The sequence below is a fragment of the Sinocyclocheilus grahami genome, unplaced genomic scaffold (genome assembly GCF_001515645.1).
Source record: "Sinocyclocheilus grahami isolate Dianchi unplaced genomic scaffold, SAMN03320097.WGS_v1.1 scaffold230.1, whole genome shotgun sequence".
Classification (NCBI taxonomy): domain Eukaryota; kingdom Metazoa; phylum Chordata; class Actinopteri; order Cypriniformes; family Cyprinidae; genus Sinocyclocheilus; species Sinocyclocheilus grahami.
Window position 1 is genome coordinate 1737882 of NW_015505409.1, and position 17238 is coordinate 1755119.

At 36.9% G+C, this 17238-nt stretch overlaps 1 protein-coding gene across 1 annotated transcript in view; it reads left to right on the forward strand.

Moving 5' to 3' along the window:
* The first annotated feature begins 2897 nt into the window (after positions 1-2897).
* Positions 2898-17238, forward strand: part of wscd2 (WSC domain containing 2) — a 61905-nt gene continuing 47564 nt past the window's right edge. Inside the window, exons 1-2 of the mRNA XM_016288274.1 lie at positions 2898-3401; positions 15198-15253. The gene's annotated coding sequence lies outside the window, so the exon portion shown is untranslated. The remainder of the gene's footprint in view (positions 3402-15197; positions 15254-17238) is intronic.

Sequence of the window (17238 nt, forward strand, 5' to 3'; positions counted from 1 at the left end):
TTGGATGCAGACTGAATCTTGTGTAATTTACCAATCCCGTGGCAGAAACAGAAAAGCAAATAGAGAAAAATTTGTGTAGCTGCTTTTCCAAGCAAAAGAATGATAATGTGCGTTTGATCAGATATAACTGAAGTACAAGTTTACGAGATACACTCTTAAAAATAAAGGTGCTTAAAACGTTCTTCACAGCGATGCCATAGAAGAGCCATTTTTGGTTCCACAAAGAACCATTCAGTCAAAGGATCTTTAAAGGACCATCTCTTTCTTACCTTTTTATAATCTGAAGAACCTTCTTTCGCCACAAAGAACCTTTTGTGAAACAGAAAGGTTCTTCAGGTGTTAAAGGTTCTTTATGGAAACATTTAGACAAAAAAGGTTCTTCTATGGCATCGTGAAGCAATATACATTATGTGAATGCTTGGCTAAAGAGATGTGTCTTTAGTCTAGATTTGAACAGGGAGCGTGTGTCTGAACCCCGAATGTTATCAGGAAGGCTATTCCAGAGTTTGGGAGCCAAATGCGAAAAAATTCTACCTCCTTTAGTGGACTTTGCTATCTATCAGAAGTCCAGAGTTTTGCGACCTTAGGGAGCGGGATGGATTGTAGTGTGATAGATTAGGTACGCAGGAGCTAAACCATTAAGGTAAGTAGTAATATTTTGTAACTGATATGGAACTTAATAGGTAGCCAGTTTAGAGACTGTAAGATTGGGGTAATATTATCATATTTTCTTGACCAGCTAGCAGTGCATTACAATAGTCCAGTCTAGAGGTCATGAATGCATGAACTAGCTTTTCTGCATCAGAAACAGGTAACATGTTCTGTAGCTTGGCAGTGTTTAGATGGAAGAATGCTGTTTTTGTAACATGGGAAATATTTTTAAAAGACAAGTTGCTGTCACACCCAAATTTTTGACTGTAGAGGAAGTAACAGTACATTCGTCCATATGTACTAAAATGCAGACTGCACCGTAACTTTGTCTAAAAATTATTATTACATCAATTAATGTGATGGATTTTTTTTTATATCAGAACAAAAACAGATTGCCTTCCTGGCTCCTCTATAGGCCACTGATTTGTGGCAAAAAAAATTTTTTTTAATTTCGTGCCAAAGTGTTCTTTCAAAAGAGAGCAGAATGTACTGTTCGAGCAGTCGCGTTTATTCATATCATCTCGGTTTATTTATTTAATTATTGGTGTAACGCACAATTGTAACGCACCAAAGTAGAAACTGTGCAATTAAATTAATGACCTAAAACTACTGTATGACTTCATATAGTGCCTATAGAAAAAACTCAATTCAGTTCAGTTCACGTTTATTTGTATAGGGCTTTTCATGATACAAATCGTTGCAAAGCAGCTTTACAGAAAATTAAAGCTTCTACATTATATTTAGTAGTAGCTTATCAGTGGTGACTGTCAAGTTGATGTCCATATGACAGAAATGTACAGTAAAAATCATGCAGTTAGTTAATGTCATGTAATCAAACAGATGGTGAACACTATTAACAACAATGATTATGTTACAATCAACTTACAGCAAAATTAGGTAGTTTTGTATGTTGTTTCAGAGTTGGCAATGATCTGAGGTCCTCTGAGGGGTCGGTATCATCTCTTCTCAGGGGTTCAGTCATCTCAGATCTTTGTAAGGGTTGGATGCAGACTGAATCTTGTGTAATTTACCAATCCCGTGGCAGAAACAGAAAAGCAAATAGAGAAAAATTTGTGTAGCTGCTTTTCCAAGCAAAAGAATGATAATGTGCGTTTGATCAGATATAACTGAAGTACAAGTTTACGAGATACACTCTTAAAAATAAAGGTGCTTAAAACGTTCTTCACAGCGATGCCATAGAAGAGCCATTTTTGGTTCCACAAAGAACCATTCAGTCAAAGGATCTTTAAAGGACCATCTCTTTCTTACCTTTTTATAATCTGAAGAACCTTCTTTCGCCACAAAGAACCTTTTGTGAAACAGAAAGGTTCTTCAGGTGTTAAAGGTTCTTTATGGAAACATTTAGACAAAAAAGGTTCTTCTATGGCATCGTGAAGCAATATACATTATGTGAATGCTTGGCTAAAGAGATGTGTCTTTAGTCTAGATTTGAACAGGGAGCGTGTGTCTGAACCCCGAATGTTATCAGGAAGGCTATTCCAGAGTTTGGGAGCCAAATGCGAAAAAATTCTACCTCCTTTAGTGGACTTTGCTATCTATCAGAAGTCCAGAGTTTTGCGACCTTAGGGAGCGGGATGGATTGTAGTGTGATAGATTAGGTACGCAGGAGCTAAACCATTAAGGTAAGTAGTAATATTTTGTAACTGATATGGAACTTAATAGGTAGCCAGTTTAGAGACTGTAAGATTGGGGTAATATTATCATATTTTCTTGACCAGCTAGCAGTGCATTACAATAGTCCAGTCTAGAGGTCATGAATGCATGAACTAGCTTTTCTGCATCAGAAACAGGTAACATGTTCTGTAGCTTGGCAGTGTTTAGATGGAAGAATGCTGTTTTTGTAACATGGGAAATATTTTTAAAAGACAAGTTGCTGTCACACCCAAATTTTTGACTGTAGAGGAAGTAACAGTACATTCGTCCATATGTACTAAAATGCAGACTGCACCGTAACTTTGTCTAAAAATTATTATTACATCAATTAATGTGATGGATTTTTTTTTATATCAGAACAAAAACAGATTGCCTTCCTGGCTCCTCTATAGGCCACTGATTTGTGGCAACAAAAAAATTTTTTTTAATTTCGTGCCAAAGTGTTCTTTCAAAAGAGAGCAGAATGTACTGTTCGAGCAGTCGCGTTTATTCATATCATCTCGGTTTATTTATTTAATTATTGGTGTCGTGCTGTGTCTGTGCAGAACTGTAGGCAGTGCTGTTGGGCTGTGCGGAGCGCGATCTGACGCGCGGCTGTTGCTGTGAACCGCAGGGATGTGAGACACGCGCCGGATACGCGAGGAGAGAAGAGACAAACAGGTCTCTTGACAACGTTATAAAAAAACAGGACGCCTCCTCTCTGACCTGATTCACCGCCTGTGAATAGGAGGAGGCGAGTAGCAGGTACTATGCGGCCGCGCTGTCCGTGCGCTCTGAGCGCGCGACGATGTAAAAGGCAGCGCGTGCGGATTCTGCGGCAGCTGTGATCGGGAATAACTGGGATAGGAAAACTCAGCGAGGCATGGAAAAGCACGCTGATCACTGAGCAAATAATCACCCAGACAATCATTCGCAGACGTGTTCATTGTGTGCGCCCCCAGGCGCTCCGTTCTTCGACCGATTACCACAGAAGAGACACACAGAGCATTTGAATGCGAACGGGTGCGTGCGGTGCAAGTGATTCCATAGTTTCTGCCCTGCTCCGTTCAACGCTGCTGAGAAGACCTTACAGCCAGGTAAGCCGTCAGTATACAAGTTTATCATGCCGCCAGACGTTTTAGGAGCAAAGTGAATTGGAGTCAGCCTCTGCGGAGTTCATGTGTCTCTTATGTTGCACCGTTAACTTATGCGTCTGGTTTTTGATTTGCAGAGAAAATCAGCATTTAACCCATAAAAGCATAAAAAATTGCTAGGGTACATATTTTAGATGCTTTAAATTGTAATACGTTCTTCATTTTACCACCATTTTCTTTACTGTAGTTATTACAACTGTATGCATAATATTTATAGCCTACAAAAAAAAATGATTTAGATGTTTTAGATGGAGTATATCGCAAGTCACACTGCAGGACACTGCTGTAACTGACATGTTCTGTCAACTACCCACATGTGTTACATCCATCTAGCATGTTAGATTTGTATTACTTTTGATTTACAAAGCAAATGGAATAAAAATAATTCCATAGTATTTTTTTTTACTGATACATTAAATACATTACATACAAATAATGAATTTTTTTAGACCTTGTCATGTCATTTTGCTGTAAATTAAGTTAAGGTTTTGGTAATACTTCACAATAAGATCCTATTAGTTAACGTTATTGCTATGTTGCACCGTTAACTTATGCGTCTGGTTTTTGATTTGCAGAGAAAATCAGCATTTAACCCATAAAAGCATAAAAAATGGCTAGGGTACATATTTTAGATGCTTTAAATTGTAATACGTTCTTCATTTTACCACCATTTTCTTTACTGTAGTTATTACAACTGTATGCATAATATTTATAGCCTACAAAAAAAAATGATTTAGATGTTTTAGATGGAGTATATCGCAAGTCACACTGCAGGACACTGCTGTAACTGACATGTTCTGTCAACTACCCACATGTGTTACATCCATCTAGCATGTTAGATTTGTATTACTTTTGATTTACAAAGCAAATGGAATAAAAATAATTCCATAGTATTTTTTTTTACTGATACATTAAATACATTACATACAAATAATGAATTTTTTTAGACCTTGTCATGTCATTTTGCTGTAAATTAAGTTAAGGTTTTGGTAATACTTCACAATAAGATCCTATTAGTTAACGTTATTTAGTACTGTAGTAAGTTATTAAGATATTATCCAGCAATGAGCATTATGTTTGTTACAGTATTTATTAATCTTTGTTAATGTTAGTTATTAAAAATACAACTGTTCATTTTTTGTTCATGTCAGCTTGGGTTCATTAAATACTATTAACAGATACATTTGGTTTTAATATGTTGTAATTAACATAAACTAAGAATAAAAGCTCTGCTTTAGAAGTATTTTAATTGTTAGTTCATGTTCACTATACTTCACTAATGTTAGCATATTGGCCCTTATTGCAAAGTATTGAAACCATTTGTGTAGATATAGTTCCAAAGAACTAGTATATAATGGCATTTTCAAAACATTTGCATATACTGTAATCACCTACACTCTAAAAAAATGCTGGGTTGTTTCAACCCAACTGTTGGGTTAGTCTATATTTGACCCAACATTGGGTTGAAACAACCCAGCATTTTTTAGAGTGTAACAGCCCCAGTATTGCATGTATTGCATCTATAACATTTGACATCATCATATTAAGGGGGATAATGCACTCTAAAAAAATGCTGGGTTAAATACAACCCAGTGCTGGGTATAATATCGACAAAGCCAGCAATTGGGTTGTTTTGACCCAGCGGTTGAGTTAAATGTTTAACCCAACCTTCTGGGTAGTAACCCGACCGCTGGGTCAAAACAACCCAATTGCTGGGTTTGTCCCTATTTTACCCAGCACTGGGTTGTATTTAACCCAGCATTTTTTAGAGTGTGGTGTCAGATAAACTCACAAGCTTGGTGACTCAACTGATTACATTTTTTAAAAGTATTTTAAAGATGATGTTGTTTGAAAAATGTTGCTCCAAACAGGGTCCCCATTCTAGAGCTAGCATATTACATTATTTCATTTTAAAATATGGCATATAGGCTGGGTTACTGCTCACCAACTATCAGCATATATCAGAGCTTAGAGATATTTCACTGTTGTTTGTATATGCAAACTTATGTTTCAAAGGAAAGCTACATGTCCTTTGATCTGTGTCCTTTGAACTGTCTGAAACTCTACCCATAATTCAAATGCACTGTTGTGGTTATGTAAATGCGTTGATTCATAATGACATAATATAAGTATTTGTTGCTGGAACAGGATCTGTGTTTTGACAGCAGTTCTGCTTTGCATGATCTCCGGTGCTCATGTTGAAGAAATTCCTTTATCATCAGGGACTCTAAAGGAGTTATACTCTTTGTGTCTCATGACCCTAATATTGGTGTTAAATATTCTCAAGAGCCAGTTTTGCACATCAAACAGAACTTCCAAACGGAGAGAGTTCTCAACTGCAAAAGCAAGTGGGTCCTATCACATTTGCGAGCGTCTGAATGCCTTGCGTGTGTCTGTAACTAATTTGAGAGCGGTTGTGTAGAGCTTGACTTGTAACAAGGTTTAATAACTCGCTACAGTCTCTGCAGATTGGCAGCACAGTGAGTGTTTTATGATTCTCATCATTCTTTCGCTGAGATGCAGTTGCTATACTGAGTGGCCTTCTTCATAGCCTCCAACCATCCACATGTTCCCAGATTCTGTGAGAACATTGATTTATCATTTATTTTTTTCTGAAATGTAAGATGGTTCAGCCTCGCTGGCTACTTCTTCCTCCACTTCTTCCTAGTGCCCTTTAAGTGCTAAAACGCATCTGTAATTTAATCAAACTCCTGCTAACATGTCATTTCAGAAATGCATTTTCTATTCAGACTATTGTTTAAAGAGATCTTTTTCATGCTTTAATGGAGCGCCAAACCAAACCAGCAAAGATGAAACGCAGAGAAGTAATGAAGCCGACATGAACCTTCAAACAGTTGGGGGCGATTTTAGTTTGCATAAGAGGACAAACTCGTCAGTGCCTTACATGAGCATGTTCCCTGTGAATTTCAATATTGTTCTGGAATATTAGAATTTCCATAATAGATTAGTAGATTACAATTTAGTATATTATTTTTTTACATAACTGACTAGCTGCAAGGCTGTGTTGGGTTAATCTGTTATGTTCGTCATAGATTCAGTGCTCCGGGCTGTTATTTTTGATTTGATCAGTGGGGTGTGAGATTAGTTAGTTTGTGTATCTGGGAGGTATGAAACTCCTCTGATCAGAGGCTGTGTTCCATGTGACTTGTTATCGGACACAAAGCGCCAGATTTACAGAGTCTTTAGGACATGTCTGATGTTTGCACATGTCATTTCAATGACTAGATCAGTGATGTACTCAACATAGGTGCTCTATTTTCAAATGGGAACTCTTCATTTTTATCTAAGATTGCTTCCATTTAAAACCTGCATATTTACAAGAATGTAAAACAGTCATAATACTTGCCCCCCCCCCCTCAGGATTTCAGTATTTTATATTAGAATTAATCTTAAAAAGATTTGTCTGTTATCTACATTTCATACTTTTACAAAATTTAGATAGACAAGTAGTCTCACGTCATGTTTAAATACTTGTCAGGTTTTGTCTCAGTCACAGGTACACTCAATTAATCAAGGCCACTTAATTAATTTAATGCAGTCAATTAAAATCTAATATGTATTTAGAATTCAGACTTTGAACACTAATCAGTCCTCTGAGCCCCTTCATTTGTGGGTTATACTTGGTACCTTCATGGTCAAAAGTGACCAAAGCCTTGAAATGTAACACCTTTTTCATCAGGAAAATCAATCTAGTATATTTTTGTTCAATAATAATTTTTGCTTATTATTATTTAGAATTTGGGGGGGGGGGGGGGGGGGTTATGCTTTTATGCAATATTTATACATGTTTTTTTTAGTTTTTTATTTTTTTATTTTTGGTGTTGGTGGTGCGGGGGGGGGGGGGGGGGGGGGGTGATACTACACAATATTTATATACATTTTATTAGCTTTTTTCTTTTTTCCATAATTTAAAAAATATATATTTTTTAGAATTTCTGTGTATTTTTGGCCATGACGGTACCAAGTGTTACTTTTTATTTTTCAACACTTTAACATGTCCAAATCAGGTTCATGTTTTATGCATTTAGTTATTTATTTTTGCGTGTTCACATAGCTAATATACTGAAAAAAATGATACTTTTTAAGGTAAGTGGTTGCAAACAATTTATTTTAGCTACATTTAAATAAAATTTTTTTGAAAGTTAGTCAACTAAATTTGTTTATTTCAATGTAGCTAAAATAAATTGATTGCAACCACTTACCTTAAACAAATTGAGTAAATTCAATGAATCATTTCTTTTTTTCAGTGTATGACAAGTCACCAAGTCTCATCTCATTCTGATGAAGCAAAAAAAAATAAAAATGTATTGTTTTTCAGTCAGATGTGACAAAAGAGGGTTAAAGGGTTAGTTCACCCAAAAATGAAAATTCTGTCATTAATTACTCACCCTCATGTTGTTCCAAACGCGTAAGACCTCCGTTCATCTTCAGAACACAATTTAAGATATTTTTGATTGAAAAAAATGATACTTTTTAAGGTAAGTGGTTGCAAACAATTTATTTTAGCTACATTTAAATAAAAAAATGTTGAAAGTTAGTCAACTAAATTTGTTTATTTCAATGTAGCTAAAATAAATTGATTACAACCACTTACCTTAAACAAATTGAGTAAATTCAATGAATCATTTCTTTTTTTCAGTGTATGACAAGTCACCAAGTCTCATCTCATTCTGATGAAGCAAAAAAAAATAAAAATGTATTGTTTTTCAGTCAGATGTGACAAAAGAGGCCGAGAGGGTTAAAGGGTTAGTTCACCCAAAAATGAAAATTCTGTCATTAATTACTCCCCCTCATGTCGTTCCAACCGCGTAAGACCTCCGTTCATCTTCGGAACACAATTTAAGATATTTTTGATGCATTCTGAGAGCTCTCTGACCCTCCCATAGACAGCAAGGGTACTACCACAATCAATGTCCAGAAACGTAGCAAGGAGATCGGTAAAATAATCCATGTGACACCAGGGGTTCAACCCTAATATTATGAAGCTACGAGAATAGTTTTTGTGCGCAAAAGAACAACTTTATTCAACAATTTGTCTCCTCCTCCTGGTGCCATTTTGGAGAATATCCACTGAACGCAAACAGCGTATGTTGTTCTGTGTCAGCTGCACCACACGTTCAAATCAAAGCACAAACAACATAGAAAAGGTATCCGTGTGGTGCGGCTGACACAGAACAACATACGCTGTTTGCGTTCAGTGGATTCAGTGGATCTCCTTGCTACGTTTCTGGACGTTGATCGTGCTAGTACCCTTGCTGTCTATGGCAGGGTCAGAGAGCTCTCAGAATTCATCAAAAATATCTTAATTTGTGTTCCGAAGATGAACGAAGGTCTTAAGGGTTTAGAACGACATGAGGGTGAGTGAACGATCCCTTTAAATATGACACTGCAGCATTTTACTTTCAATTGTGATCAACTGCTGTTGCACTTTGTTTTGCCATTTTTGCCTGTTCAGCACTGAACCACTATTCAGAAAATGAATTATTCAGTTCTACTCAGAAATCAACTGGTAAATCTGGCCTGAAATCAGTGGTGTCAAATCTCTGCTGTTGCACAGTTAAGTAAGGAACTAAACCAGAGTTCGACAGTCCGGTAGAGGAAATCAATCTACTTTTTCCTGGGGGTTGTAATTGCTGAGTGCACATTGGATGTCATATTGAACTTTATCCATGTTTGTCTGTAGCCAAATGTGGAACAGACCGAGCTACAACTTCATAATGTGTCTCTGCAAGATCTGGGACAAACAGAATTCAAGGCCCATTTTTCTTTTTTATTGTTTTAAATTGGGTTGTTATTTACCCTAATTTCATATTGTTTACAGCACCAGTTGGACAGATTATAAATAATGGTATTCTGTGTGTAGACACGTCACATCAGAGTTTTTAAAATGTTTGGTCTAAAGCGCCGAAATTTCAAGTTGCCATTCAAGAAATTGAAGTAATTAAGCTACAGGACTGACAAAAAAAGTGTTGGAGTCTGTTTAGACCTGTATTTAGCGCTGGCCAATTGTAATTGTGTTGCCCGGACTGATGTTAATAGTACTGTAGGTACTGTATATTATAAACCCATTCGGTTCCTAATAGAGTTTGCTTTCCAACAGAAAGTCCCTGGACAAAATTGGATAATAAAAGAGAATATATCTTGTTTTTTTAACAATTGGTCCCCTGAGCTCTGTGATGCTTCTCGTGTTTTTCCTTGATTTATCTTTTATGGCTTTTATTGCACTGTGTTCATCACTTTACTCTTAATTTCCTGTTATCAGGGTGCAGAGTGTACTGTATGAGTTGAAGACTTACTGTCTGTTGCCGAACTCTCTTCTTGACCTCGGCAGAATTGAAGTTGATTGCATTGCTTCAGATTTGTGTCTTGGCCTGCATACAGATGTGCATGTCCTGAAGATGTTTCATGAGATTTTTTTGCTTGTGATAGTGAAACATATGGTCTATTCCAAAACTTCCCTCACAGCCTTTTTGCTATTGAATTATATAGTTTTGTTATTTATTAAATATATTTACTATTTCATTAAGCTTGTTACAATGCATTTTAAAATAGTCTTTATCCATGAAAGACACTGCTTTGGGATTTGGCCAAAAATGAGGTCTCCAAGGCATCATAAATAAGTAGTGCATATGATGCTTTTAGAACCAAGCTTGAATTGTTGGCTGCATGTTTGACTATATATATTAATTTAAAATATTGTATTTCATGTATCTTCAAAGATTAAGGGAAGGGCAGTGCAAGCTTTTAAATAATTTTTTTTTGTCTGTTGTATGAAAGCTTTCTGCGTAATATCTTCCTTTGATCATCCACGTCCTCTGCTTGACCAGTCGCTGACTCTCAGCATCAGTGTGAGATGAAATCATCTTGAGGAAAATCACACTAAGCTCTTTGAGTTGCAGTAAGTAATGTTTGCATTTAAGATGCCTGGGCTGTCGGAGGATGTGCAGTCATGCTAGCGTAAGCATCAATCTGTTGCTAATGCTTGGCTCAGAAAATGGGTTTTAGCTAAAAAATTCAGCAGCTTTACCCTTCGCTCAATGAAAGGCTGGAACTTACTGATCGAGTTACCTGGGTATTCAGAAATTTCTCAGGGTCAGAAAGTTATTTTTTCCAATGTAAAATACTATTTCCTACTCCAGCTTAATATGTAGAGACAAATATAAGCAAGCTATTTGTAGGTTGAATGCCTCAAGAAGCGTAAACGTTGTGCTGCTATCAAAACTTTGCTTGTTTTGTTTGTTTGCACATCCCGACCAGCCCAGCATAGCAACATCGGCTCAACCGATGGTGTGAGTTTGGAGCAGGGCTATCGGTTTGCTTGACCAATGATGGGGAAGTGTATGGGAAACCTGTTTGAAAATAATCACTTTTTCACAATTGATGCTAGTAATGTAAAAATTACACTCTTCACCATAACTATAGATGTTCACCGCACTAAACATGCTGTACTCAGTCATTCTATAGCCTTACATATCTACAAACATAAGACTTTATGATCATATTTCCTCTGTATCTCTCTTCATCCATGGAGAAAGGATAATCTATTGAGCTTTTTTTTTGATCTGTTACAAGGAAAGCCTGAAGAATGGGTTGACTGCAGAGCAGCCGTATACATCTCAGCCAGATTTTCAGCTTAGTCCCGGATTATCAGCAACACTGGGCTTTTTCAGTAAATAATACTCAAGTAATCGCTGTTTGGACAGGTGGTGGGATATGAGAGTACAGAGCTATATTTCTTTCTATTTCTTTCTTTTTTTGTGTTGGCATCCTCAAAAACGTTGATTTTGGTTTCCTAAATGTATGCAGATTTTTAAAATGATAAAACTTCATTAAATTATTAGACAATTGACAGTTGTCCCTGCCTACCAATTTCTTGCATAGTTGTGCTTGTTTCATATCTCTCATAGTACACATTGGTCACTTGTCACATATTAAAATAATTTCAATTTATATTAACATTTAAAGTGCATTTGGTAAGTGCATCAGGTCCCGATCAAAATTTTTTGTAGTAATGATGGGCTGACTGTGTTATCCCTTACGTAATTTAAATTTACCTCATGCATAACTGTTTTTATGAATTAATCACTTGGGAATCTGGCCAGTTATTCTAATGATTTGCATCTTAATTAGCCTCTGTTTCAAAATACAACATTTAAAAAGCCTGGCCAGATGCTTTCAAATCCCAAGTGATTGATACATAAGAACTTCTATGTGCCCATTGGAATGAACTACAGGGTGCAGTCTGTGTGTTCTTGTGAAGGTGTGAACAGGGAGTGTTTGAAAGCTGGCCTCAAGATGCTTCTGAGTCTAAGTTTTGTCAGCTTTTCATAGCTCTAAGCCATGACTAATTTTATTTTACAGCATGGGTGATGAACTGTAGGCCAGTTGATTAATGACCATGTTAATGCACTCTGTGGGGGGACTGAGGATCTGGCCTTTTAAGATCCTAATGCAGGATGGATTGTCACAGTGGAGGTGAAGTAAAACAGAGTAAAAGGCCACATACAGATCTAGGGGTGACCAGTATAACCAAAATATTTTTTTGTCATTTTGTTATGAAACTAATGGTGCACAAGCACCGATACAGAATGGCTGAGCACCCACGGGAAAAACTCTAGATATTCTCTATTCACTATCCTATTGGCGACACTGATCTGGCAAACTATCCAGTGCATATTTGTGTTTGCACTCTGGAGAGCATCAAAAGGTTTCTATTTACATCATGTTTTTTCAGCGTTGAGCAATGTACCCAATCACAGACATATCTGCTGATTTCTTAAATGCCAATCAGAGGCGTTTATGTTAGAATCCACTCACCACTCAAGTTTTTGTCCATTGCTGGAAATCGCGAATCCTCTCATTATAACAAAACGTAATGAGATTGTGAAGAACTAAGAATGATGACAGCTTTTTAGTGATTATAAAGGGAGTGCTCTTTGTGTGCTTTGCTTTCTAGGCTTTGTATATATAATCCATTCAGAATTTGTATAAAACTTCTGTTTTTCGGCCACATACACGCTGCACAGTTTTGGAAATGACACCCACATTTTAATAGGGGAATCACATTCAAAAGAGCAATGGATGGGACAAAAGTATATGTGAAAATGTATGTGCATTGAGGCTAGAGAACACTATGAAGCACCCTCGGTATTTAATTGTGGAACCGGCAATTGTGGAAAACTGTGTTTGAGCAGTTTTCATTATCAGTAGCTCATATGTAGGAGATTGTATGGAGTTTTATGTGGCAGTAGGGTATGCTTCAAAGTCGGAAAAATGAGCAGGATATTTGTTAATTTCCTCTGTGAAGTCACGGGCTTCATTGAATACTCTTTTCATCTGATGATTTCATCTTATGTGTTGATTATTTAGTTTTCAGTGCAAGTCTCTGGTTTCATCAGCTCTGCTAAGTAATAAACAATGTGATATGCTGCCAGCCAATGTTAACTCTATTTTAATCAAAATACAAAACATTATTTACCCAGTTTGCATCTGTGAGGCATCTGTTACACATTTTCCTTGTGTGTTAAGGTCAGTATTTTTGACTGTTGAATATTGACTACTTGGTTACTCTTGGTAATGTATTTTGCAGTCCGTGTGTTTCTGTTCATGGTCTTAATTCTTCATATAGTCCAAAATAGAATAAATGAGGCCCTGTAAAGATCTAGGTGTGGGCAGTGTGATCAAAACATTGTTTTCGGTAATTTTATTTGAATGCAATGGTAGTCTAAATATGACTATTTAGTTAATATAGTGAATTACAGAAGACAAAACAAGCTAGCCTATGTATTGTGGTTCATAAAGTTTAAAGTGGAATTAATGGGACCTTGGTCAGGCTAATTATAGACTTTTTGGCTTTATCGCACATAACCAAGATAAAGAGGCTGGCTGCTGACAGTTAGAGATTTATAATGGTGCACTAATGGTGTCGTGGCCATTATTCAAGGTCAGTCTTTTGGTTTGCTCTTCATGATGGAGACCTGACTAATGCAGACAGCTTCCATAGTCTTCTTATGTCTCAAGGGGCCTTGAACACTTCGTAATGATCTGCAATGGTCCATGTGGTTTAGCAAATAGAGGAGAAAGTGTCATTTTTTCCAGCGAGGGTTTGGAGAACTGTTGAGGAAAGCAGTAGAGCTCTTGTCCAAGAAGACAGCCAGTATGAAGCAACATAAAAAGCTGTAGAAATTCTGTTTTATGTGAGAAACTAGTAACTGATTTTTCTTTTTCAATTTCAACAATTTTCACTGGATTTCTGCATGCATGACTCTAGAGGAAAGATCCTTATCTACCATGAGAGCCAATCATGAGTCTTTGTGAATTTATGCATTTGATTAAAAATAAAATCTGTTGATTCATTCACTAATTCAGTTAGTTATAACCCAATTTCATCAAATATCCTTCACAGCAGTAAAGCAGCCATCTCACCCTCTTTTTCAGTCTCTTTATTGAAGGGTAGACATTTACTGAGTCTGACCCGGGATAATGAAGAACTGATTGTGTGCGAGAGACACAGAGGACCCTGAGAAAGATGCCCCTGAAAGGAGAGAGAAAGCGAATAATAGCGACTTAAAAGTGGTCTTGAGATAACATTCAGTACATGTCTGTAGGCTCGCAGCAAGCAATAATTACCCACTGGGAATGGCAGACCTGTGCTTGTTCGATGGTGAACTCTTCCGTGGGCCTTAAAGGACAGCCTTTGTGGGTGTGTGTGAACCTGAGATGGTGGCCGAACACAGGGCCACCAGACTTTGGGGTCCTGCCAGTGTTCACTCCCACCTTCAATCCAATCAGGATGTTGGATGCAGTTACCAGCCACAATGGCAGCAATGAGATATCAGCTTTCACCGATGGAATGGAATAGAACAGAATGAAAATGAATGGAAGTAAATGGCTAGGAATGGCACTCTGTATAATGGAATACATTATGTGTAACAATAGAATGCTATGGAGGGAATAGAAGGAAATAAACGAGACAGGAAGGATGGTAAGATCCGCTTGTGCTGTAATGCACATACAGCTCTCACCATCAGTGGAATTAAGCCGTATTATGCTTGATTCCTTAAAATTAATTCTTATTCTGGACTGGAGTAATTAATGCACTCTGAGGGAGATGATCGGTGGGACTGAGCAGGAAAGCTAAACAGACTGCTGCTGTTTTTACCGCTGTCTTTTTTTCCGTATGCTGTGTCTGTTTTATTACTGCACTCACCTGGTAATCACATGCTAATGGAGCAAGATCAAATCCAAACCATAACAACCAGCAACACTGAAAGTAATCAACCCTGTTAACTGAATGTAATTTAGACTGAGGCTAAGAGCGCTATTGGGGGGGGTCGCTCTTAATGTGGACAGCACAAAACACTTTATGAGTGAGTTGGAAAATGCGAACCGTTCAGTGCATTTTTGCTTCGTAAATGTTACAGTAATTTGCATACATAAGCAAGAACGCTTTGACTTGTTTTGCTGACCTAACATGAATTCTGCTTCTGTACACTAGAGATTTGCTTTTGTTTTGAAATACTGTCAACAAGAGGTTGTAAGCTTGTCTTTTATCTCAGCTTCCCTGAAGATCTGTGATGTATGTGATCTCTTTTCATGTTTGCCGAAGGTGGTGGCTGTAGTAAGATATCTGAGATTACTCTGCTGTGAATCCTCACCTTACAAGTCGTCGATAAACTTTGAAGTCTGTAACAGTGTTCTTTCTTTCTTTCCCTTTAGTCGATGGTGGAGCCTGAGCCGCACATAGCTGTCAAGTCCAAAAATGCAGTCAACAGGTTTGTGTGCCATTTAGAATTGAGAAGACCTTTAAAATTCCAGTTCAGTTCCTGAATTCCTGAATTTGAATTGAGGTGGTAAACAGTTTGCAGATTTGCCATTTGAATGTAAGGAAGTAGAATTAAGATCAATTTAAATTGAATGTAAAAATCCTTGAAGTTTGAAGGATTGAGGATACACTCTAAAAAATGCTGGGTTAAATATAACCCAGCATTTTTTAGAGTGTAGAATAGACGTTTCATCATTTAATTAACTTTTGTGAAGAACACTTCATTTTATAGAATGCATCACCTGTGTTACATTTCTTTAATATTGCAATCTAGTAAATTTCTCTCTGTCATTCAAATTCTGTGGCCAATTCAATTCAAATTCAAACTCAGGAATTGAAAGGGAACTGATATTTAACCCAGCATTTTTTAGAGTGTAGAATAGACGTTTCATCATTTAATTAACTTTTGTGAAGAACACTTCATTTTATAGAATGCATCACCTGTGTTACATTTCTTTAATATTGCAATCTAGTAAATTTCTCTCTGTCATTCAAATTCTGTGGCCAATTCAATTCAAATTCAAACTCAGGAATTGAAAGGGAACTATTTCTTCTGTTTTGCCTGGCAACCAAGCACACAGCCATTAATGATATACATGTACTGGTACCTGTCATTTTGATTGGTTTATTTTTAAAAGTTGTGCAAGATTTGAACATGCAACTTTTCACATTTAAAGCAAGATATACTGTTCATGTGTTTGGGGTTGGGGTTGGGAAGATTTTTTACAATACTTTTTTATCAGGATTCCTTGAATAGTTCAAACAAAACTTCAAAAGAACAGCATTTATTTGAAATATAAACCTTTTTAATGCCACTGTTACTTTAAATGTAAATTTGTAATTTTTTAAAGAAAATTAATTTCTTAAAAAAAAAAACTTTCTCACCCCAGACATTTGAACAGCTCATGTTCAGGTAGATGGGCTAACCTCCCAAACCTTGGGCTTGCCATCAACAGTCCTTCGTAAATATAAGCTACATTAAGATTGAATGTAAATAATAAACTCATCCTGTAGTCTGGAATTGTTTCATCCTAAATCTCCATATACAAATACCAGTCAGTAGCTCTCTGTTTAACAGAATTAACACAGTGTTATATAAACAGGATTCTAGATTTACTCCATTGAGACTACAAAAATGTAAACCTCTGTGATGGGAGTGTGTCTGTGGTCTAATGAGTCAGTCTTAGCTTACACTTGTATGAGGTATTTCTCATATCACTGTAGAATGCATTTACTTTGGACAAATCATCAAGCACTGTGCTCCTGCCAAAGAGGAGAGGGAAAACAAAGCTGTCAGGCACATTAGGAAGGTCAGCAGCTATTCCTGCATGTCAGGTGGGGAGTCTGGCTTACTGTAATGGGTACAAACAATTGTGATGTACAATTATTCTGTCAACAAAGGAATCTTAGCATTTCACCACTGTTGAATAAACCTGCTGAATAAACACAGCTCAGGATAGAGACTACGTAATCGGTCAAAATGGCATCCTTTTGCGTCATGCAGGTCTGATCTGAGAACATGAATTCATGGTTATGATCAAGTTAGATATACCGGTATACACGATTAACCATCACGAAATGCATGCATTTTTAAACATTGTGGTTAAAAAACAAGTGATTTTAAGCCGTTGAAATTCAATCAGCAACGAAAGAGAACTCATTTCGCTATATGCGCACGCTTGTCTGAGAGACTAATTCTGAGCGCTGTCAGAGAGGTGCGCACACATGAAAACAGTGCTCATACAATGCAGGAGTATTGAACGGAATTATTTTTGCTGCTTTATAGGCCTTGAATGGTTAAATATGCACACTTGCATGTGTCAAAATGCCCATCTTTGCAAGTATCCTTGTAAACACAGTAATTTGGCAGCTCTTAAAGTGACAGCAGTCTAATATTCCTGCTGTCTGTCATTCATGTCATTTTAATCAAACAAC